Here is a 26194-nt window from a genome sequence, read left to right as displayed (position 1 = left end):
GATGATATCTTTTAATTTTACAAGTATTAGCTGTGGGTAGGAATAGACTGAGTTATCCCAATTATCTTTATATTTTCATGTGCGTATGTCCTTGCAAAAGTTTAATATAAATGAATGGAGATGGGGAAAAGCACACAAAGTTATTTCATCAATATTTTCTAAAAGACTGGGCTCATGTGTTGTGAAGACTGTTATTCAGTTTTGTCTGAGCATTTAATTTGTGCTATGAGAAAGATGCATTCACTTGTCTAGTTGAGCTGCTTCTACCTCCTTATAGGATGTTACGTATATAAAACACTTAGGAATTCTTGACAAAAGGTGTTTTTTAAAATGTGTGGTGATTGTTATAGCATGCATAAAGCACTCTATATATGTATGCTGATTTCCAGAAATATAAAAAAGAAATCCAGTTGAAAACATATTTGGTCTAGTTTTTATAAATCTAAAAAAAGGTATCCTAAACTTTCAAAGTGGGCTTTTGAAATAACACAAGAAAGGTACGTGCCTAACAAAAGAGCAATATATTTATTCCAAAAAGCATATAAAAGACAATACTTATTGTAGGTTAGTTCTTAAAAAATAGAAGGCTGTGCCTTTGTGGAAAAATAGCAATTTTTTGTGTATACTTTTTATGCTTTGGATTACTGTTCTTTCATGTTATAGTTTATTGTTTTCTTTATTTGTATGCAAAATTAAGAGTGTCATGGGTACAAGGAGGACAAATGCAAATTCAAACAATCATCAGGAAAACTAAGGCCATAATACATATTTAATAAGGTATTGAAAATAATTATGTTGGAAACATAAGGTCTTTCAAATGATCCTTGTTAATGTTACCTCCTGAAGCTATCACCATAACAACAAACATTCAAATAGAGGGAAAGTATTATCAAATATAATGTCTGACTTTTTAAAACTACAGTAATTAAAAATGTAATATTAACATTCCCTCCCCATCCAGTAGTCATAATATAGAATTATCAGTAGGTGAATCAATGAGAAAATAGTTTATATACAATTTAGAAATTAGAAAATCTCTGAAATCACAGGATGGAAATGTGGTAAAAGATACTCAGTGTCAAAACAGTTTACCAGTATCTCATTCATTTTTAGAATCCAGATAAGCCACAGCCCCTTCAGTCAAGGTGGAAGACTATGATACTGATTACAAGTGAGACATGAGGATCAGTTCTTTGTGTGCCAGTACATATATGTATTCCAGTTGGTGAGAGAACATCCAGTATACACATTGGAGAATTTTCTAGTCTGCAGTATCTAATAGGGCAGTGCATATGTCCATCTTCTTCTTGTGCATTCTGGCTAGGATATGAAGGACAGCATATAGTGTCTACAAAGAGAAGTAGTACCAAGTCAGAACAATTGCACTCTTTGAGTAGTACTGTCACTGGTCCTCCCTTTCCATCCAGCTCTCAGCTCTGGCTCCAAGTAGCTGCTTATTTGTGTCAACAGCCACACCTCTGGACACCACTTTGACTGGTGGGCTAAACCAGTTAGAAGTTGTGACGGGAAATGTCTTTCCGCAGCATACTAAGTCTAGATTGAAGGGCAGGAAAGACACCGCAACAACAAACCGTGAAATATGTAAGGCTTGCAAGGCACAGCAGACGTCAAAGGCTATCCACTGCAGCTAATGAAGTTGCCAATTGTTGCAAACTTTTTTGCCACTGGTCTTCAACTGCAGCAACTGGGAGTGTCAGACTGCATCTGAGCAATGGTCTTCACATTTAAAAATCTTCACACACAGGCATTCATGCATCATTAAGAAAGTCCTGTGACAATGAGCAAATGGTGAAGTGACAGTGTAGCCTATGTGACATCTGTTCATGACCTTTCTCCTCGCAGATCAGACTATACAGCCACAAGAACACAGGAGATGCCATGATGTCATTGTTGGCTATGACAGATAGCCATGCCCTCTGATGCAAGTGCGATTCTGACTCATGACACTGGGTCTTATGGCAGCGTGCAAGTTCATCAGCCTACAGGCAAGGCTCCACTTGCAGCTCTTCAGGCCTGGCTGTTGTTGGTCTACTGCCCAGGCAAACACCATCTGGATAAGATGGCGCGTCTCCTTCTGGCAGTCTTCCAGTCACTGGACTGGTGGAAGGACCAAAGCAGTGTATGGAAAAAGAGACCCACACAGTCTCAATTCACCCTCAAGGACCATTATCACAGAGGCTTCCACCTTCAGTGGGTGGCCAATATAAGCAATCTCACAGAGCAAGTCTTAGGGTCTATAATGCAGAGGGTTTTGAAAACCACTGTTCTAGAACTCAGGGTTGTACACAAGGTATGTGTTGCCTTTCTTCTGGACATTTGCAGTCAGACAATCCTGGCCACATCGGACAATATGATGGCCATCTTATACCTGAACACCCAAGGTGGGAGGGGGCTAGAGGTGAGGACAGATTGCTATCATTGTGTCAAGAAGTCATCTAGCTATGGTACTTTGCCATAGAACGCAGCATTATCCTGACAGAGGTCCATCTCCCATCTTCAATCTGTCATTTTGTCATTTTTCCCATGTTCAGGTATGCTTGGGGCAATTAATTTAAGTTGCTGTGATCAGAGTACCAGATCAGCTGCTGTTGCCCAGCACTCTGTCCCAACCTCTTACAACATTTCTCTTAGTGTGACCCTGTAGGAGATGACAAATAAAAATGAGCTCTTTGTTCAGCATCACCTTTACTGATGAAGCTTGTGAGAGAGGATTGCATTCCTGTCATTTTTTCATTAAGTCAGTTAAGATTGCTTGGTTGAACCTTCAGTTTTTATCATCTGCCTGAAATATAGTGGTAAAATTAATAATCTTACAATATTTAAAAACTAAGGTGAGACTTTTGGAAGCTACTCATAGTTGGCTTCAGGTCACATTGTGAAAGGCCTTTGACTGTGGAGCTGTCTTTTTCCTCCCCTGACTCAGAAGTCATATAGGAGCCGTGGTATTAGTTGTCCTTCACTCAGCAGATGATGGTTGTTCTTCCTTTTGTTTTGTGAAGAGCTATGATCAATTTCTGACTGAAATCTAGAATGAGATTAGATCTGCTTCATCACTCTCCCATCTCCCCCCCAACCCCAAAAAAAGCTAGCAGCATTGGCCAATTTCAGTTTCAAAGCTGAATAAATCCATGGTTTAAATTTATCTTAGTATATCCAAGTTTGATTTGAATTTCCACTCTTGGACTAAACAGGGAGGAGTCTGCAATATGTTGGACCGGATCCAGTGTCCATCGAAACCAGTGGAAATCTTTCCACTAACTTCGGTGTATTTTGGATCACGTCCTTAATGCAGCATTTCAGCTGAAATGAAAGCACAAAATTAATTTACTCTGCCAAGTTTCCACTCTAATTAAAGATCAGATGGTAGCACATCAGACTCCCCTGTAAAATGTTCTCTTGTCCAAACAATAAATATGTCTCGTGTAAGGCTCTTTCCACACACCCAACAAATGGTTGAAAGCAATTTTTTCTTTAGCATGATCACCTAGTTGGTGGCAATATTTTTTCTTTCCTTTTATCTTTAGAACTAAGTAAACATATCTCTTGATCACTACAAAAGATTTTTTGTTTAACTTTTGGAATGAGTGCAAAACAATGCTTTTCAGAAAGTCCCTATAAAGAACCACAGAGAATGAGATTGATTGTGCTTTTAATGTCATGCTGTTCTTCCACTGTGATGCACATTTCAAGCTATTTAAAATGAAAGAAAGCAAATGTCACATTCAACTATTTACTCCAGGTTTTAATGGTTAATTATGTATTTCAATAGTTTTCAAACAAACTGGAACAAATATACTACTGTTTATTCACTAGCAGCACAAGCAATGAATAGCCTAACAATAGGGGACACATTGTCATCTTTTAACATTATTTTTAAAGAGCAGCTAATATTCTTATGTGACTATGATTCCCAAACTGTGCTTGTGGAGGCTTTTGCTTAATATTTAAGCTAAAGCCTTTATGGCTTTGAAATCATTGTATATGACGCAAGCTAGGGTGTGGATAGAAACTGAGTATAAAGACCTTTACTTCATTAAATATTTGTATCCAACTCAGTGCCTTAACTGATGCATTAAATGGAGATATTGATGCCTGATCTTGCCTACTTTTGAAGTAAATTGCAACATTCCCAATGGATTTTGATGGGAAGTGGGGTCAGTTGAGGAGAAATATTTTTCAATTCAAATACATTTAAAAGAATGAAAAAGATTGAACACAATTATATACAAATATGAATTTATTTTAAAATTGTATACTATCACTTTCATAGTCCATTTGTTTCTGTGTCCAATCTGGCTGTTAAAAATGATGATAAATTTACTGAGACCAAAGATTACCTGCATAAACTGAAATTTTAGACAAGGGAATCTGCATGGCTGACTACCATATTGATTAAATATGATTGATTAGCTATTATTCTCAAAGCACTTAAAGAGCTAAGCTATGTTCGACTCATATCTGCTGTGACTTGAAAAATCAAATTGTATTTTTACTGTAATAGCCATAAATGGTGTGATTATTATATTATCAGGAAGACTATGTGTTGGACTTCAGAAGAATATTATGAATGATAGTTTCATGGAGGTAAAGAGATCAAGCTAAATTCTTTTATTAGTTATACTCACACCAGTGTAACCGAAAGAAGAATTTGGCTGACAGATGTAACAGATAGATTCACTTCAAACAAACAAACACACACATAAAAATAGAATTAAGAAAAAAAGGAAATGTTCAGGTCAGCAGTGAGCCATCAATGTCTAAGTACCTGCAGTATGAAAGGTTTCATGCTGAACTGTGTAATGTCCTGGTTTGGGCTGAGATTCCAATTTTCTTAACACACAGAATAATGACTGTTAGAAGCTTTCCTAACCCCTCCTGTGGTTCTTCTCATGCAAACAGAAAGCAGAAGACCAGAAGCCCAAAGTGCAGGCAATGTGATGTTTATTGGGGTTAGTTCCAAACAAGCCGTAGCTCTGACACTGCAGAGTCTTTTCCCAGTGTTCCCGTTCTCTATACCCGCCTCTTTCTTAGTGCACCCAAGTATACCTACAGTGCATGTCCCTGGTCACTTACAACTTATGGTCGTATTCTGTTTTGGAGGGTCGTGAGTCTGGGGGCTTGGTACCTCCTCTTTTGTGGGGAGGAGTAAGGAGTGATGATGTGTTCTGGCCAAGGCCAGAGTTTTCTTTGGCATTTTGTGTTCCATATACCTTCCTCTCTATCCCTCCTTGCCCCTCCTACCTGGTTGCTTGACCTGGGTTTGAGAGAGGAGTCAGGCAGCCTTCCAATGTATGCTTGTATATTATACTCCTACCATACCCAGTAACGCTTTAACTCTATTTCTTATCTCATTTCACCCCGTCTGCTTGTGTGCAGATGTAATACACTCTGTCTTTGATCTTTGTTCACGCATAGTAAGGATAGTAGAGTATCAAAAGTCAAACCCCAAATTCTGTCCCAGGCTAACAAGCAAGTCTATATGCAAACAATACAAGCCCATGGGACTGCTCATGGAATAAGGTATCAGTTAATTTGAGTACAGACTCCTGAATCTTCACATTCATGAAATAGTCACAGCCTTAGCATCCTTTTTAAAATAGACCTTGTTCAGTGAACTTCTCATTTGAGACTAATTATTATTTGTAGTTCATAAGCAAAACTTCAATCACAAAATTATATAATAGTCTTATGTCTACATCCCTGCTACAAGAACTCAAAATATTTTTGAAAGTGAAATCCTAACTATTTCCACCCATAAATGAATGAATACCCTTCCTGACTGAGACATTAGATGCCAAATTTCTAGCTCAAGGATTTCATTTTTTCCCCTGCCTGGCATAATTTAAAAAAAAATGCTGATACAGCCTTAAAGGGGTAATAATGTTAATACAGCAATAGCGTAATAAATATTCATATTCTTGTATATAGATCTATATGAAGGGCAGCTCTGAATAGAATATTTGGCCTTCACTTAGTCCTGTATAAAAACACACATACTGTACATCTACATAACATAATATACCATTTGTTGATCAAACACAATCCAACTAGCTAATAAGGGTGTTATGAACAAAAATAGTTTTCCAATATCCATTAGTTGTCAAACAACTGATCACTTAGCAATTTGCCAGATAGTAAGTAGTCTGTATACAAAACTATTTTTTGGCTACTAATTGGCAAAACACTATCACGGCTTTATCTCAAGCCAGTTTTCTGCTTTTTGTGATAGGGTTACTTGCAAAAGCTTGGATGGTCCAGAAATGAGGATGTTCATTTCAAACTTTATCTGAACTTTGTTCAAGAAATAAAATTTTAAGGCTATTGTGAACAGGCTTTCTTTGGAGAGTTCCATTTGTACATGATTTCAGTATGGATGAAAAAATATCACAAATAATGTTTCTTATAACATTTTGAAATTTTTCATTTGGTTCTAGATCATGCAGAGGCACTAAAAATGTTAACATAATTTTGGACTATAAGAATTTAAGGGTTATCCAGGTTAATGAGACCAAAAAGGACACAGACACACACACAGTCAAACCTCATTAATCTGCAATAATGAAGGAAACCCAGTGTAGATTGCTGATGCTTGCAGACTATGGATACTCACAGACTAGTGGGTACCAGCATCACCAGACAGTTAGGCACCCCCAGGTTATTATAGAGAGCCAGGGAAGCAACTAGACCCATCACTAAAGCTTGACATCACTCACACCAATCCTGATACCACCACATCAACAGAATCTTATTGGTGTGTGCTTCAGTGAACTGCAAATCAAATATCCATGTTCAGGGCAGGTTTGAAGTACATTAAATTGCAGTTTAAGTGAGGTTCTAGTATATAATACAACCACACTGCTGATTACATAAGCACACACAGTTCTTCCTTACACATATAGTTAATGGGGTATTACTGCTCTATGCGTTGTTTACTTATGAATAATATTTACTGCAGATTAATACTACACTATACAACATAAATTATAATTCAGGAATCCTATTGAATTAGAGCATTTATGGACTGTTCAAAAGAGTATTGTAGGTATATAGAAATCTAAGAACTGGATGTTTTAAACATAAAAGGTTGTTTCCTTTTACAGAAGGTTTTTATCATTTATGGATCATATATCTTTGGCACTGAGTTTTGTTCATGATTTGTTGTCATCTAGCAACTTTGGAAAAGCTTCTTATGGAACAAACCCCATTTTAACCAATTACCAGTATATATTGAAGGCAAAGTTGTTACAGAATGCACATTTACTTCATTGTTTGATGAAAGAAAGTGCTGACAGGCCTTTTAGCCAATTGCCTCTAAAAATGAACATAATGATCACTCAGGCTAATCAAAAGAGAGGAAAGAATATTTGTTCCAATAAAAGGCCTGGTAAGTATAGCATTTTTTCTGTAGTCACTTTTCTCCCTGAGTATATGTAATTCATTTACAGCTGTGGGTTTCAGTTGCATTTAAAAGATAGCCTTGCACTTAGAAAGATGGGTATAGTGTGTTACTACTGTGGTTGCAGAAATCCCATTGTCTGTGCTAACAGTGTGCTAAAAATTTTCTGGCGTACAAAACAAGCTGAAAAATCTAATATTGTCTGAATTTTCACATACACACACCACCTCTCCCCCAAACACACACATATATAACAATGTTTATGTGGGTCGAGATTTCAGAATACATCCATATATATTGACAGAGATGTATGCGCACCTGTCTGTCTTATCTATGTCATATGTATGCTCTGATCCTGCCAGCTAATCCATTTGGGAAGACCTTTATGCCTGCTGGAGCCCCACTGAAGTTAATGAGGTATTATATGGGCACAGGGGTATGCTTGCAGGTTCAGGGCTATAGTGTCTGTCTGTGTCCGTATGGAAAAAAGTAGAAATGTAAAGTGTTGGAGACAAAATGTCTTTAAAGGAATAAAAGGTTTCATCCAGACAACTTTATTGGCTCTCCTTTTCAGCTTTTGGGCAGTTATTTATATTTTCTGTGTATCATCCTTGTACCAATGATATTGATGCATGTTGTCATTTTCTGAGGATTTCTGAAAGTGCTTGGTCCTTTACAAATAGAGAGAAAGAACAGCTGCTTGATTAAACTAGGTTAGATAATCTCGATTATGCATGTCCCATATGCTCAGGTATAGAGGGAACTAAGATTCTTGTTGTTCTTTAAACTTAAATGGTTAAACTGCCCTGCCATTCTCCTGTGATTAGGTTTGATGGATTGAAACAGATTATTTTAATTTCAAGCCCCACCTGCCTTTTTAATTGAAAGATAGGCCTGTGATTCAGCACACTGTTAAACTCAGCATAGCTGTAGGTGATACTAACAAAAAAATCTGTTTTTCAAATGGAACCATTAAATGGTAGTTGACAGAGGCCCTGTGAAGGGTGAGAATCTTGCTAAATGATTAATGAGCTCAGCTCCTAATATTTGTGCATGTATCCCATGTTACTAACACTTTAGAAAGCTACCTACTTTTGCTGGCACTATCTAACTTTACTCACTCGTATAGAGTAGCACTAGTATTGTATATTTTAGACAGGAGCAATGGGATGAAATTAAGACTGAGCATTTAGGATAAATATAATGATAACTCTGAAAGAGAATGGTAGATGTCCCATCACTTGGGGCTTTTAAAACTAGACAGTAAACCACTAGAAAATGTTCAGGAGCGAACAATCCTGCATTTGGAGGGAGAAGGACTGGATGATGTGGTCTTTTAAATCTTTAACTTCGATAGTTCTATCAATCTTTGTTGCTTGTATTAAAGTATATGTGTCATTCCGGGAAATGTTATAAATCCAATGCCAGATAACTAGTTTCATATGGTTCTCCAGTATGTTCATTTCTGAAATAATTTGAGCTGTTCTATGTTACAAGGGCTTCAGATTTAGTGTATCTTTTAGAATTGCAGTAAAAATGTTGTGAAAATTGATCTTGTTATAAAACTTAGCACCTCAGATTTGACCTGAAGGCCTCTTAGCGACATGAGTAATCAGTAAAAGAGGAGGATTCAGGGTAATGGCTCTGAGGCAATAAAACGGAAGATTGAAGAGGAAAAATATTCTTTCTCCACACAGAATTTCTTTCACCTGATGAGAAGATAGTTGGCCAGTATTTCAGTAGATTCTACTATCACTATGGCTGCTATTACTGAGACATGACTAATATTTAAAATACATAACATTTTGATGATAATTCTGTTACTTTTGTAAGTGAATATAGTCAGATGAATAGTGCCATACTGACCTCCCTGGAAAACAGTTTTCTCTATATCCCCCAGAAGAGGTTCAGCAAAAATAATTTCATTTCATTATTACTAATGTCTGGGTCCAATCCTGAAAGGTACTGAACACTGAAATAAATAAGAAATGAGGACATTCATCCGTCATAGCATTGGACCTATTTTCCCAATAATGTTCTTCAGTGACAATCTTTAATCTTTGTATTCATTCAGTCTTTGAACTCTTCTAGAATGGCCAATAAGGGTCTGTGATGAGAACATTTGTCCATTAGGAAATCAGCTAATTCTCACCAAATGGCTGTCAAATGTTAATAATATGACCATAGGTGACACAGGTGCCTTGAAGTGAAAGGTTCCATATCAAATTATCACTCCTCTCAACTTTCTAGTCTCTGATCCTTGTGTTTTAGGACTTGCCTACACAGGAACATCCAGTAAAATTAATCTGAATTAACTAAAGGTGTGAATTTGAAGTGGATTAATTAAACTGCATTAAATCTCTGTGGGGATACTGTAATTCATAATTAAAGTGGATTTAATTTGGTTTATCTTAATTTACTTTGGAAGTAAATTAAACTAAACTGAATTAAAGCCACTTTAATTCTGAATGAAAGTGTTCACACACATACATCCTCTTCTACTTGAGAGTTCCAAACTTTATACTGTATACTGAAGACATTTTTCTTAGAGATCAAATATGGGACCATTATTTTTGGTAAATATATACATTTGTTCACTTATGTAGACATTTATAAATCAGAATTGTAATAGCATTTTAAGTAACTAAGAAACTTACTTAATGGATGACTCTGTTTTTTCTTAAAAAAAAAATTATTTTAAACTTTTATTTAATTTGCTCCTTATGGTCTTCATCTTAATGTGACTGTGCCTAGTTTTCTTCCTTGTATTTTTGGAAACATCACTGAACACCTCTAAGAATAGGTTTTATACTTCTGAAGACTAAGTTTATGTCTCTGTAAAAGAGACAAATATATTTTAGATCATATAAGTCAACTGCATATATTGAAAATAAATGGTTAGACCCCAGTCCTGCGCTGTGTGGACACAGTTGGATTGCTACATATACATAAAGCCCCACTGACTTCAGTGGGACTCTGTGAGGGTGCAGCTGCCCACTCAAATGCTAGATAATGTAGGACTGTGGCTGTGATGGGAGAATGAAGGATTTAAAGGAAAGGAAAATATTTAGAAATCAAAGTCATCTTCTCTTTTGTACCAATTGTGTTACAGTGTGTTGAAATTAATTCACATCTGGTCAAATCTGCTGCCCACATGTATGATGATAATATATACTCAATATAAAACATTCTCAAAATGATGCATTTTTGTTAATTGCATATGTAGATGGGTTAAAATTATTTGCAGACCCCAGTATATCTGCAAAGTCTTAAGTGTCTATAAAAGTTTATATAATGTTGTTTTGATTTAGTGTAGTGACTAGAGAAAACTAGAAAATAAAGACTCTAAAATGGAATATTAATATGGTAGTCTGAAAAACAATATTTCTGAGTACATGTAATAAGATTACTTACAACTAATCACATAATAATACAGATGTAATTTGGCAGAGTCTGCCAATCTTATTAGAAGACAGCCACTGGTAGCTTATCAGAAAGCTAGACCTTAGGAAGATAATAATGATAGTAACCCAATACTTTACATCCTGTATATAGTTAAAATGTATCTAGGTTCTTTGAAATCAGAAGTCCTAATGTAAGGCAAAAGGGATGCCCACTTGAAATTATTATGGTGTGGTCTAGACAAAGTATGGGAGACTAAAGGGGCCCAGGCTTCAATGCAGGTTACCGCCCCACCAAATCACAGCCTCAGATTATTTATGGTGAAAAAATAATTGAAACAAAGCATTTCTGAAAACCAGATGCTGCATCTTAATCTACCAATCTGGGGGAGGGAGGATTACAGACTGCAACCATTTCACAGTTAATCTATTTCTGCTCAACAGTCTTTTGCACTTTCTTCTATGCCACCTACTGCATAAGTAACACCTTCTCAGAGCTGGTTTGTAAAACCACTACCGTTTCCCCATTTGGAATCATTTCTGCTGTGCTGCCTATAAGAAATTAGCCAACTGGAAAAAGGAGTCAATAAGGGATCGTGTGTGTGTGTGTGTACATGCACACAATATATTTATATGAACATGCACAATAAAACAGTAAGATATGTATTTAACTATGCCAGTTGTCTTAGATCATGGTAATATCAGAAGTAATGAAACCAATCACCACCTTCAATCTACAGATTATTTGCATGCAAAAATTTCATTGGACGTAATGACTCAGTAATATCAGGGCATCTGCACAGATGGCAAATTACTTGGCCCAGCTGTCACAGTTCTTCAAAGGTTGATTCAACACCCATATAATTCAATACAAACTCCCCAAGAACAACCCACACACAAATCAATACAACCAGCACACCAGTAACCCCAAATACACAATAATCCTCACCACAGCATACTTGTCTTATTCACACCCACACAAATCAACACAAATCTCACAGTCCAACACACACACTCCCAACCATCCCTCATACTTGTTATAAAACCATTAATTAGTATTTAATACAAAACAGAACAAACAGCCAGCATGCAATATTTTGCTTTTTTGTTATATACATCCCCCTGCACCCTTTGTATGTATCTCTGTTTTGGATTGTACTGTAATATAAATAATAGTAAATGTTACCCACATGATTCTCTGCTGTAGTTAATAAGAAATGTATGGCTAAATGCATTTACGTATCTTCAAATATTTAGGCATATGTGTTCAAAGAAACATGGTGGTCTATATTCATCTCACTTCACATTCACTTAAATGGAGCCATATCAGGGACAAATTGGCCAAATGTCAAGGATTTTAAATTGCCATTACAAATAATTGGTGTGTGTCTTGTGAATAAAGTTCAAATTAATTATTTCCTTTCTATCTAAAGCATGTTTACAAATAGTAAGCTATGAGTGTGGCTAAAATCATCCCTCAGAAACAGCATTTTATGTAAAATCTTGTTAATGTAGATCTTAAACATAAAAAGTATTCAATTTTCATATATTTCATACAATGAATGTAATCAATAAAATGGATTACAAAAGCAACACAAATCCCACCATAAGTAAAACATAATCAGTCATTACATGATTCCTAAAGATCTGGATCCAGTCACAGTGAGCCATTTGTAGGAAACAGACAGATAATGTCAGACTGATTTGAAGGAGCTAATCCAGGAGATCCAGTTTACATTGTGGATGTAAAACAAATGCATCATCAAAATCTTTACTAATAAACGACAGCATAGTTCTAGGCTATCAGTTGGAATATATAGCAAGTCAACTGAAATCCACAAAGTAAGTATTCTATTCTCCAGAGGAAAAGTGATCCAGACCTAGAATAAAATTTTCAAAAGCACCTAAGTAACTTAGGCTCCTAAATCCCATTTTAAAAGTGGCTTGGGGACTTAGAACACCAAATTCCGTTGACTTTCAGTGAGACATAGGGTCCTAATTCCCCGAGTCAATACTGGACATAGACCTTAGGATCTTTGTACATCTAAATATGATTTTTTGTCACAAAACTTTCTATAAAAATAGAGGTAATTTTTTGGGAGGGAAACCTATGTAATTTAGGAGTTTAAGGCTGTGTCTACACTGCCCATGAGTTCAAACTATGGGGGTGTGAATAGCAGTGTACATTAAAATGCTGTGCTGTAAATCCTGTGTGGACATTCCAGTCACAAACTGAAAGGTTCCTAGTTCATATTAATGTAGTCTTGTTTGAAGAGATTTACATTAATGCACACTAGGAACATTTTAATTTGCAACCTCAGAGTCCACACCGGGCACAAAAGTGACTTGGGCACGTAGGAGCCTATGTCTCACTGAATCTCAGTGGAATTTAGGCTCCTAAGTGCCCAAGTCAGTATTGAACATAGGACGTAGAACATATTTACTTCATTTCGGGCTATGTGGGTGTGAATAGCAGTGTGCACCAAAGTGCTGGACTGTAACTCCTGCGTGTGGATGCTGTGAGCAAAAATTAAAAGGTTCCTAGTTCGTGTTAATGTATTCCTCTTCAAACAAGACTACATTAATGTGAACTTGGAACCTTTTTGGTCTGCACCTGCAGCATCCACACATGGGAGTTAAAGTTCAGCACTTTGATGTTCACTGCTATGTATACTCCTGTGCTCAAAACTGTTGGGCAATATAGATAGGCATAGCCTTGTGTTCCAAAGTTACATAGGGATTTTTTCCTCCAAATTTTACCCCTGTTTTAATAGAAAATGTTGTGACAAACATTCTAAATCTAGATATAAAAGAAGATTCTATCTACTTGGAAAAGCATACCACATTCTTAGGAGGAAAGCTCATAAAAATTCCCAAGTACCATGATAATTATTTCTGATCAGAGGGATTGAGACAAAATACTGCTTGGAAAGAAATAGATTTTAAAGGGATCAAGCTGCTGTTTTTCTAAGGAACTGAAGCCTCCATTTTCTAATTATCAAAATTCATTCTTTGATCGTAACTCATATATATTCTGGCATCAGAGATAAGCAGTCAGATTACTTAACACTATCCCAGAAACTGCTTAAAGTAAATTCTGTGGAGTAAAAGTAACTAACAAAGACTAAAATGAGTCATTGTGTGTAATAACTTCCCAACTTTGTTGATATGTTCCTTAACTCCTTCCTCTAGCGGGGGAAGGTCCTGTGTGTATTTGATAACATCATGTTCTTTCACACAATGTATCCTTGTTACCACTGTGAGAGTGGATGAATGCTTTATATTAAATCAATTAGATGTTAAGTGGGTGTAGTTAGAATCTAGAAAATTATCTTTGGCAGGAGCATAGCTTTAATTCTTGGCCAAGTATTTTCCCTCTCTTCAAAATGATGCATTCTGACATATAATCATTTTGTTTTTTGGAGAATGGTCTTGATTTACTAAAATTTCTGGTTAAACTTCATGTTCAACTGAAAGCGTTGCTGCAGGAATTTTTCTTTTCTTCTTGTATAATACTGACTTATTTGTCCTTAAAAAATTAGAATGAAAAAATTGTGGATATCTTTGTTAACAAAAATTTCTAAACTCCAAGTGTCTTCTCTATTATGCTTACTATATTTTAGGATGCCTGATACAAGCACAGAATTACATGACTTCTTCATGATTTTCATACTCAAAAAGGTTTCAGAGTGTTAGCCGTGTTAGTCTGTATTAGCAAAAACAACAAAGAGTCCTTGTGGCATCTTAGAGACTAACAGGGATCAGGGGAGTGAGAGGGAGCTAAAGCAGGGGCTAAACTCACTTCATCAGATGCATGGAGTAGAAAGTACTCAAAAAGGATTTTCAAGATAACATCAAATGCATTAGCAAATAACATCAAATGCATTAGCTTCAATAATCAAAAACATTGGGTAAGGAAAGAAAGCATAGAAGAGACAAATAAAATTTAGAAAAATATTTTAAAACTGCTGAAATCTCATAGGACACATGAGATCAGACAATGTATAAATTGCCTACCATTCATTATCCCTGTAGAGCTGTATGCTCAGATACAGAAATACTATAGAGGTATAGACCTAGGTATTTGACACATTATGTGTTTACAGTTGGTATGTTGCTCATGTCTATATTTCATCTTCTGAGCAGGGATTTAGAGGTACAAGCAATTTAATGAGGTGAAAATCCATGAACACAGCATTGTAGAGCTAGAGCAGCACTTTGAAAAATGAGGAGGAGACCTGAGTGTGAACAGCTATACTTCTAGGTAAGCAAATTACATTTTCAAAGAAAATTACTCTGCTGGGCTGGGTCAAGGCTGGGCTCCAGAGATGCCCTTTAGTTGGGCCTCTCACAACACAACCCAAAACATAATGTAGTCTCTGAGTCCTTCCTACAAAAGACTCAAAATCCTTTGGCAGCTGGGAATGGTGGGGCAGATTCCAAGCCCTCAGTGAAAAACAAAAAGTGAATAGAACAGATTGTATGTATTTATGAAAGATTCAGGAGAACCATTGATTGAGATTTCCTCTTAGATATTGCTATGCCCATGTCCACGGTCTGCAAACCAGCACTCTGTCTTTGCTTCTGCCTATGGCTCCTCTCTCAGCTCCAAGAACCACAGTGCCCTCTTTGCACCTCAGCCCTCTGGCTAGATCATTATCTATGTCTTGGGTGGGGAGGAGCCACTTCCCCTGTGGCAAGTGGGGGGACCGAGGCCCATCCACTACTCCAGGCCTCAGCCCAGGGATCCTTTAAATAGCAGCCTCCTGCTGCTCCTCTGTAATCTCCTTCAATGCTTCTATATTTCTCCTGGCCACTTCCTCATGACCCTAGCACCTTCTTCACCCTTACCTCAAAGTACTCAGCTGCTCAGTCCGAACTGCCAGCCAGGAACTCCCTCTCACTCCCCTGATCCCTGCTACCAGCTTCTCTGTTCAAGGTGATTAGTTCTCTCAGCCCTCTAAGGTCTGTCAGCAGCAACTGCCCCTACTCTACCCTCAGCTCCCTTTTATCTGAGCCTGCCGGGCCTGAATTGGTTGCTTCCTGCAACTCCTCCCTGATTGGCTGTGCTTCATGCTGCCTTTCTGACCTGCTTGGCCATTGCTCCTTCTGGGGCAGGGCATGATTAACCCCTTCTATTCCTATGTGAGATAGGTACCACATAATAGTGCCCTTTCCAAATATATGATAGAGACCTAGGGGGCCAATGTGCAGCAGCTTGTTCTGTGCACAGAGGGTATATCTACACTGGAATAAAAGATCTGCAGCATGGTTATAGCTAGCCCTGTTCAGTTGAGTCAGGCTTGTGGGGCTTGAGCTGTGAGGCTAAAAATTGCTGTGCAGATGTTTTGGCTCAGTCAGTGTCACAACCCAATGGCCCCCTCCCTCAGGGGGTCCCCTAGGGAGGCAGATCGGTATTGTATGTGCTAACACTGTTGCAGGCATTGCAAGACGTTTTGGGAAGGGTTAAAGGTGTGAGTGTGGAGTGAAATATTCCTTTGCAGGTTGTGAGAGGTCGAAGGGGGAGGAAGAGGGAGACAGGAATGGGTTAATTCGACGCTCCAGCTAGATCTAGCAGAGGTAAGACACTGACGCCAGCCTAAGGCCACAGCACACAACTGACTCTCAGCTGCCTGCCAGGACAGAAGGGGGCCTGGATTCCAACCCCGACCATCCATGAGAAAGGAGGCTTCAGCTGAACAGACCTGCAGGGGCTGTGAAAACTAGGGAGACAGTGAAGGCCAGCAAGGGGTAAAACAACCGTTTTCGCATCTGTCAAGGTTTTTTCCCCCACTTTGAACTTTAGGGTACAAAAAGTGGGAACCTGCATGAACACTTTTAAGCTTAATTACTAGCTTAAATCTGGTACGCTGCCACCAGCCATAATTTAGTGTCTGGCACACTTTCTGTTCCCCAAAACCTTCCCTGGGGAACCCAGACCCAAACCCGTTGGGTCTTAAAACAAGGAGAAATTAATCATCCCCCTCCTTTTTCACCCAGACTTTCCCCTCCCTGGGTTGCCTTGAGAGGCTTCACACCGATCCAAACTCCTTGGATCTTAAAACAAGGAGGAATTAATCATCCCCCCTCCATTCCCCCAACCAATCCCTGGTGAGTTCAGACTCAATCCCTTGGATTTTAAAACAAGGAAAAATCAATCAGGTTCTTAAAAAGAAAGCTTTTAATTAAAGAAAGAAAAGGTAAAAATTATCTCTGTAAAATCAGGATGGAAAATGCTTTACAGAGTACTCAGATTCATATAGACCAGAGCAACCCCCCACCAGCCTTAAATTCAAAGTTACAGCAAACGGAGGTAAAAATCCTTCCAGCAAAAAGACACATTTACAAGTTAAGAAAACAAACATAAGACTAATCCGCCTTGTCTGGCTATTACTTACAATTTTGAAACCTGAAAGACTGATTCAGAAAGATTGGGAAAGCTTGTGTATACGTCTGGTCCCTCTTAGCCCCAAGAGCGAACAACAAACCAAATAAAAAGCACAAACAAAGACTTCCCTCCACCAAGATTTGAAAGTATCTTGTCCCCCTATTGGTCCTTTGGTCAGGTGTCAACCAGGTTTACTGAGCTTCTTAACCCTTTACAGGTAAAAGAAACATTAACCCTTAACCATCTGTTTATGACAGTATCCCAAACCATTTTTGAATCCCTGAAGCCGGTGTGTTTTGGGAAAGCTGAGGAAGCCACGGAAGACCAGTTTGGACTGGTACAAAGAGCATGGGGGACAGAGGTCTGTGAATGAGATACCCCAAGGAGACCTCAGGACTTAAAACCCTCCTGGGAGCTAAAGCAACTTGGAGATTCACAGCAGACCCTAGACCACCTGTGCACAGGACAGAACTCTTGTCCACCTTCCCCCTCTTCTTCTTATGTTACACCCAGGCTTGGCCAGCCTTGGGTTTTGCGTGTGTGAGTATGAAAGTGGATTAGGGAATGGGCACTTATGCTTTCTTCCTTCCGTTGAGTGACATGGGGAGCCCCCGCATTCACCACTGTCATTTTATTAATAAAGCTTTAAAACTTAGACCCTTGGTGTGCTCCTTCATCTCCTCCCCTAACAATCCTGCGGCCTCAGCCTGATCACCTGACGCCCTAGGTAGATTGGTAACAAAAATCTGTCACAGCTGGAGCCTGGGCTCTGGGACCCTCCCCCCTCACAGAATCCCAACTCTCAGGCCCAAACCTGAGCCCAACCATCTACACAGCAATTTTACAGCCGCACAGCCCAAGCCCTGTGAGCCCAAGTCGGCTGACTTGGGCCAGTTGCGGGTGTTTAATTTCTGTATAGATGTACCCAAAATGTCTTCAGAACATAAGATTTAAACTTCACACTAATTTTTCAACCTCTCCCAGAGAGAGTTCCCCCCAGGATCCAGATGCTTCCTTAACTTGCAAGTTTGGTCCTATTACCTTCAGTGAGCCTGTTAGCGTGGGCAAGTGTCCTTCCAGTGAGACAAACTAGACAACTGAAATCTGCTAGTGAGAAATATTTTATTGTCTATATATTAATGCAATGCAGCTGTAATTGATCTATACTAACTGATATAATGTTTCTAGGAGTTTAAATTAACAAGAGAAATACCTCTAAAGCAAGCCAAAGTACAAACTGACTCATAAGATTACAACTGTTCATCCTTTACAGTCCTTGAAGAGGTTCAATTGTAAATAAATGTACAACACCAAGACTTGTGTAACCAGCTTGAACGGTTCAAACACTCAGGAGTTATATTCATTACGGGGAGAAGAAGGGGAAATCACATCATACATCTTTCAGGCAAGAGACTTGTTGATTAGAACGTGAATGTAGAGATTATTTCAAAGCATGCCATATGAGTTGTCCTTGTGCTTTACTTATGCAGAAGCATTGGCTGCATTAATTTAATGATATAATATTCTATCAATTCTAGAAGTTATAAAGTGAACCTATATAGCTAACTGACTCAGCCTTACAATGATGATCATGTCCAGATGTGACAATAATTTCTTGGCTCAGTAATAAGATGATGTGATTTCACAAGTCATGTTTTGTGTGTATAAGTAATAATTCAATATATTGTAAGAATTAACCTGTTTCTGTGTAATATATAGGAGCTCTTTGAAGGTAGACCACACTGAAAGTAAATGGGACTGTGCTCCTAAATCACTTAGGCACTTTTCAACATCCTGCCCAAATCATCATTTACCTAGGGAAGACCAAAAGAACTTTCTTACTCTTTAGTGATTACACTGTGAACTATTATTATTTATTACCATAGCACCTAGGAACCCTAGTTATGAACCAGGATCCCATTGTGCTAGGTGCTGTACAAACACAAAACAAAAAGACTCCCCCATCCTAAAGAGTTTACAATCTAAGTAACAACCTATCTTATCTCTATTCTGCTGTACAGAGGTTCTTATAATGCCATCATCCCCGTAGTATCTGAGCTCCTTCCTGTAATACTTTAAACAATTAGCCTAACATCTGTCACATGTGGTTCATTCTTTCTGGTACCTTTTCCCCAGAGGAAAAGTTGTATGGGCTGTGTGGTGTTTTGTTTTTATAGGTTTTATTCTTAATTCCTATGAACTTCTGTATGTTCATATTAGAGAAAGAAAGGATGAAGAAGTGCACTTTCGATTTAGGTAGCATGTGGTGAGGTTTGTGATGGTTTCCTGTGGCAGCTTATTCCACAATCTGGGACTGGCTCCCAGTTGTCTTCTGCACAGACAAGCTTTACTCTTACGATAGAAAGTTCCACTGTGCCTAAGAAATGAAGTTGTTACTATGGTTCTCACCTGAGAACTTCAGGTGATCTTTTAGACCACTGAGTACCTTGAAAATAAGGACCAGACCTTGAAGCCAGTCTAGAGAGGAAAGGACAGATTTGGTGTGCTCACAATGGCCTGTGTTGCTGAGGAGGCATGTTCCACACTAGTTGGAGTTTTCTAAGATTTGATGAATTAGTGCCCAAGTATATTGCTTTGTTGTAGTCCAGCTGAGAGATGACAGAGATTGAACTGAGTCTAGTGTATTTGTTTTGGTTAGATGAGACTGTAGTTGGCCACTGACTAGGCTATCTGTAAGCTTGCTCAGGTACTGAAGATTTGATATTGGGTGGTATTTGTCTAGAACTAATATATCCAAGGTAGGTTTCTTCAGTGCTATTTGAATTATTATGTCTTTGAAGAAGGAAGTAAATATTCCTTCAGTGAATAAGGCATTGGTTATTTCAGTAACGAGTGGCACTAATTGTTCATGACTCTTTCATCTGCCAGGAAAGGCAGCAGTCAGATTCACAAGTCTTGGATTGAATATCCTTCATAGTGTCCAGTATTTCTTGGGAATGAAATGTACTTAATTCCAAGGATGCAGGCCGGATAGTTTGTTGGCAAGTATAAGTGGAACAGATCCATGAAGTTTTAGAAGACTTTGCAGTTAGATAGGATGGTAGGTATTCATAGACTGTGGTGCAGTGATTTGCTATGAATTGGGCAATCATGGTTAATGAAGCAGTTTACCACCATGGGATAACTCCTTCGGGGGGGATTTGGCGTCTTCTGTGGAGGCTCAGAGGAAACTTCTCTTTGCCTATAATACAGGCTTAGCATAGCTTTGGGGAAATTCTTTGAGTTTCAATTTGTCTGTTTCAACCTTTGTTTTCTGGTAATAGCACTTGAGTTTCTGCGCTTCATGTGGTGCAGAGTGTCACAAAACCAAGGAGATCAATATGGGAGATGGGAAGGAAGGGGCTGCTTGTGGGCCAGTGTGTCAATGTTTGAGGCATAGAGTACAATAGTAATAAGTCACCAGGTTCTTGACGACTCCGACTGTGAGTAGAGTGCCACTGTCCTCTAGCACGTTCCATATTCAACTAGGTTATTCTCTTTGTAGAGTAACTCTTGTCTTTTAAAATAATAGTGGGTGCTATTAAAATTGATAGAGGTTAATAATCTAGAAATAAGAGCAGACTTTTCATTAGTCTTTCAGTGAACTATATTGTGAATTAACTACTTTTTTATTAAACTGTTGATCTGTTTGTATTATATACTGTGACCTATTGAGGGTATGTCAGTGTCAAATTGTGATCTCCATTTTGTTTTCTGAACACCGTTTCTTTTCAAGGGCTCCACTTTGTATTGTAACCTTCCTGCTATATATTCTACATCACAATGGAGGTTGCAATACATTTTGTAGTGGGGCTTGACACGTAATTGAAACATGTGTCTGAAAAGCTGGTATAGAATAGTCCATGGCCATAAACGAATGTCTCTCAATCCCTGACCAACCCATCTCTATATGGAAGCTGGACTGGGGGGGAAGGGACTGGAATTTTTCAGTCTGGATACAGGGGAAAAGAGAGTCAGACACTGTATTTAAGGTGGGGACGAGACTCTCTGCAAAAGAAGGGCAAGCATCCCCACATGCAAGGAGACCCAGCTAAAGAGTCTGGAAGGGATGTCCATTCAGGACTGCCTTTTATTTTTCAAAGATCTGTATTGTTCTAGTGCTGTTAAAGAGTAAAGGGCTGTGGTTAAAAATTTCCTTGTTAAGCCTGTATTCTTTGTTTGCCTGGCACATTGCCCCAAAGGACTTAATTAAGAAGGTCAGAGTGCCCTCAGCAAGGTGAAACTCCCAGGAAGCATACATGAGGAACTTGGGAGGACTGAGATACTGGTTTTGGAATCTAATGCAGCTCGACTATGGAGTCCAACTGCCCAAGAAGAAGGAGATGTGATGTTTGTATCTGGCAATGTGCCTGAGAGACCCAGAGCTAGGAAAAGTGACTAACCGCTACCCAGATCCAGGGGGCCTAGAAGCATGAGGGATCTACTGACTGAGTCCACGCCCAACAGACTCAGAGTTCATCTGGGGTGGGACCGGGGGCAAGTTGTAACATATAATATTCAGCTTTAGTGTAGTACTCCTGAGCAAAATCACAAATAATTTTACAATAGGAAAAATATCTCATTGAACTAGATAATCTAATAGGTCATTGTCACTGAATATTTTAGTCTATTATTTCATTGCCAAATAGGTAATAAGATATATAACCAGTTGTGTGTGCAATAAATGCATATCCAGTTCTCTCTACTAAAAAATTTCCTCAAATCTTTCTACAGTCACTCAAGTACTTCTGCATACTAGTGCTTATTCTGAAGGCTATCTAAGAAAACCCTGTTGATTTATGTTTTACAGTGTATTTAGACTAAGTGCACAGACTTTTCTTGTTGGGTAAATGACCCCAAATATGGATAATGATCAGCATGTATTTATGATCCATATAGAGAAAATGCACAAGAGAAATCAAAGAAGCATGTTTGGCATAATTAAAGCCAGGTTTCAAATACGAAACTACGCTGGAGAGAAGAGTCACTACTGCCACAGGACTATTCATTCACTAAAACTTTCTGGCAGTAAAAATAAAAGTGTAAGCTTTGGTTCTCTAAACACCCATTAAATCCAGAACTCACTCACTGTATTTATGCTGCTGATTCACCCAACTTGCTGCCCTCTCTGGAGTGCTGATGATCTTGAGATACTTGACCTGGATTTATGTTCAGTCTTGTTGACTATACTGAAAAGCCATTTGTTGTTAATAAGAAGAATTTTGTCATGCTAGGATACTACATTCTCCATCTCACTGACCTTTTGTTTCACCTCATCCATCCTCCCTTAGAATTTTTCACCTGTCATCCTAATTAGAGTTAGTGACTTTTGCAGCTCATTTAGTCTTGGTGCATTATATCTAAGCTTTGAGAGATGATGTCTTTCAGATACAGGAGTTGCTTATGAATCCCAGTGCAATGTACATAGGTTGTGGTTTGAAGGCATCTTTGACACTGAATGAGTGTAGAATGAGAAAGATACTTCTGCTCTTTTCAGCCTAACACATAGGAGAGAGTCTCTTTTCAGCATAATACGTAGGAGAGACTACAGAAACTGCTTGCAAGGAATTTAAACTGAAAGAGAAAAAAATACCAAACAATCTAACAGAACTTTCATCTTCCTTTCTGTTGCCCACCTGTGAAACCCCCTAGGAGCTATAATAATGTTATAATATGTTATTTATGTAGAACCTAGTGTGTACTAGGTGTTTTACAGACACATTTGAAGACAAGATCTGTACCCTGAAAAAGTATATTCTAAATGGACAACATAGAGGCTGGTGATTGAGGATGGGATGCAACAAAGAGCAAATGAAAGATCAATGCCATTTCATATGTGTTTTGTATATGGTGTGATAAACGCAGGACAGACAGCTGCAAGGGAGGGATAGAAATCCATCTCAGAGGGTTAAAAGGCCCTTTACCCTATCAACTGGGGGATAACTACAGGTCAATCAGGTTCAGCTGAGAAGGGGTTACCAAAATATCAATTAGAATCAGCTGAGTGGGAGCTACCTGAGGTTAATTAGGATCAGCTGATTCCAACTAAGGGCTGCCGGAGACCTTTTTAAACCCTCGGGGTGGGGGAGAAAGGAGAGGGGAGAGAAAAGAGAGAAGGAGTCTGCTGCTAGGAGGTTAGGAGCAGTCAGACAGCGAGCCTCACCAGGAGGAGAGGCAGTATTCCCTCCCACAGGGGAGAAAAATAAGCTAAAAAGGACTGAAGGAGAGAAGGAACAGACTTCCGCTGTGCCCCAAGAGGGACCATATTACCCAAGCCTGTCTCACCAGGGCTAAAAGCAGTGGAGGCTGGGGAGACTGAGAAGGTGCCTTGCCACAATGGTTTGTTTTTGTTTATCAGTGTAGTCAATACAAAGGGAGCCAAGAGGCTATGAGCCTCATGAAGGCAGTATATACATAGTTTCATCTGAAGTTTAAATGAGGTTTTCTGGCATTAATTAAATTCAAATAATACATGGCATTTCAGAGAGTGACTTCTTCAAGAAACAATAGGCTTTAATAGGCCCAAAGGCATTTTATGTACATATTTTTGACATATCTTTGGTCTGCAGTAAGGATGGGCATATCAGTTCTTTTCCTTTTTCTCTGAACCTTCATTTGCTCTGAAACCCAAACTTGAACCAAACTTTTTGGAGGTTCTGTAATGCTCTGATATGGTGAAGCTCTCTTATAAAAAAGAGCCATCTATAGTGAAATGAGTTACCCCTGATTTAACACCAGATTATTCCTATAGATTTATGCAAGTCATTTATACTGAAGTAGAATTTTGGATGTAGGAAAGTTCTGGAGACATAAATTATCCAACAAAAGCACATATATCTAACCTTATTATCCTGTTTGCACACCTTCCATTTTCATGTATTCATCAGGCATTCTGGTACCACACAGATGGGCAGGATGATGTTATTATTTGTATTTTGTTATTTTCTTGAGGATCCAGCTGAGAAACGAGATGCGTTGCAAATACATGGTCAACAGAGGAGGATTAAGGTTTTGTAGGGCTCTGGGCCAGAGCAAGTGGGGGCCTGCTCTCCACCCCTTTCCGCCTGTGGTCCCTCCCCTGTTCTGTATCTTCTGCCTGGCCCTGTTCCATCCACAATTCTGCCTGATTGCAACCCCCCTACTGCAGCCCCCCAACCCATTGACTCCTTTCTGTGCCTTCATTGTGGCCCAAAGACCAGAGAAGCTCTGTCCCCCGACACCAGGGCTCTGGGGCCACAGTAGGGAATGAAAGCTCCCGCAACCCTGTGGCCACAGCAGGGAACCAGAGTTCCTTCAGTCCCAGGGCTCAGCCAATCCAGGTGCTCGGACTTCCCATGCCGCCCCTGCCGGGGATTAGGGTCGGGGCACAGGGGCTTACCCTGCCCCACCAGCTGCTTCTGTTGGGGAGTGGGGTCGGGGTCCGGTGGCTTCCACTGCCCTGTGGCAGATTTCTGCTGGGGGAGTGCCCATTTTTCCAGGACCCTCCAATTGGCTGGGTCCCCTGAACTAATCTGCCACTGATGGACAGAGACAGTTCCTGCCCTGACCAGTTTAATTATTCCCATTTTACAGATGTAGAACAGAGACTAGAGAGGATGAGTGTCTTATGTCAGGTGACACAGAAAGTTTGTAGAATTGAACTCAGAATTCTTGTGCCCCACCCCAGTGTCTTGACCACAAGACCATATATATATCGGAACATACATAGAATTAAGCTAATTAAACAGTAGCATCCTAATAGCGAAGTAATTTTATCTTTAATATGTACAACAGATTCATTTTTAGATGGTTTTAAACTGTCAGTTTCTGGAAGATATATGTTAATGTGGAGATCAAATGAAAGTGGGTGAAAAGATTAAAATGATCCCCAAAATATTAAGCAACAGATTTTAAAACTGCTAGGTTCTAGTCTCTGGGGTGTCTTCCGCTGACTCCTATTTTGTCTGAAAACATTTAGTATGTTAAGATGATCAATTCATAGATATCAGCATCACTGCCAAATGCCTTATCCTACTCATATTGCAGTCAATAGCAAAACCAGTCCCTAAATGGGTCCCTATAATAAGAGATAAAAGATGGATTAACTCCTATCTGAGTTCTGAAGTCTTTATGTGCTGAAGACAAAGAATAAAGGTCTTCTGTATGAGTAACCCTTGTTCCCAAATATACTTTGGCATTCTATACAGACCTGTGATGCATATCCTGTTCAACCACCTAAACTACTTCTGCAGTGTTATCAATCTGAAAAACTACACATGCTGTACATTAGACTATCTACAGGAGGGCAGAATGGAGTCCTTACAGGTGATGACATGTTGGAAAATCATACTGTTTCAGCTTTTTGAGACAATATTGATTTTTCTGAGGTAAATGTTTAGTTATTACTAAAGCTGTAGATGTCAAATGTACAGAGAGAAAATTTACAATAAAAATTCAGAACCCAGAGTTTTTGCATCCCTAGAAATTATGCAGTCATTGATAATCAGTATGTTTTGGGAAGAAAAATGGAAAGAATCAATACAAAATTACAGATGGTGCTGTTTTCTGACACCTAAAAGCAAATTAAAAGAATATATATCAGGACAGGCACTGGGACATCTTTCTTCTCACAACAGAATTGTTCTCATGTGGTCAGTCAGATTTAGAAATAGTTATAACTTGGTACTATTGGGGGTGGAGGAAAGAAATAGCATTAGGGGAACAAAGAATGTAGGAGAAGATGAAAGTGTGCAAGGGAAGGAGAAGGTTGACAGATATTTTGAGAGGGATTGCTATGAGAGAGGAGGAAGCAAATGGGCAAAAGTAAAGGAAGAGGGGAGCCGCACAGATGTGGAGAAATTCAAGGAGAAGTGCAATTGCAGGGCAGGGATATAATTTGACAGCCATGTGTGATGATACGGGGAATTTGTCTGTATATAACTTATCAATTCTGGTTGATGTTACAAAATTGTTATTGTGATATTGTTGTATCAGGGAATGCTTACATGT

The 26194-nt window shown here is 38.8% G+C and overlaps 1 protein-coding gene across 3 annotated transcripts in view; it reads left to right on the top strand.

Moving 5' to 3' along the window:
- Positions 1-26194, top strand: part of KHDRBS2 (KH RNA binding domain containing, signal transduction associated 2) — a 669346-nt gene that overhangs the window by 411867 nt on the left and 231285 nt on the right. The gene's annotated exons all lie outside the window — the stretch shown is intronic.

Source organism: Gopherus evgoodei, chromosome 3, assembly GCF_007399415.2.
Source record: "Gopherus evgoodei ecotype Sinaloan lineage chromosome 3, rGopEvg1_v1.p, whole genome shotgun sequence".
Classification (NCBI taxonomy): Eukaryota; Metazoa; Chordata; order Testudines; family Testudinidae; genus Gopherus; species Gopherus evgoodei.
Note: the sequence above shows the minus strand (reverse complement) of the source record. Positions and strands in the feature narration are given on the sequence as shown.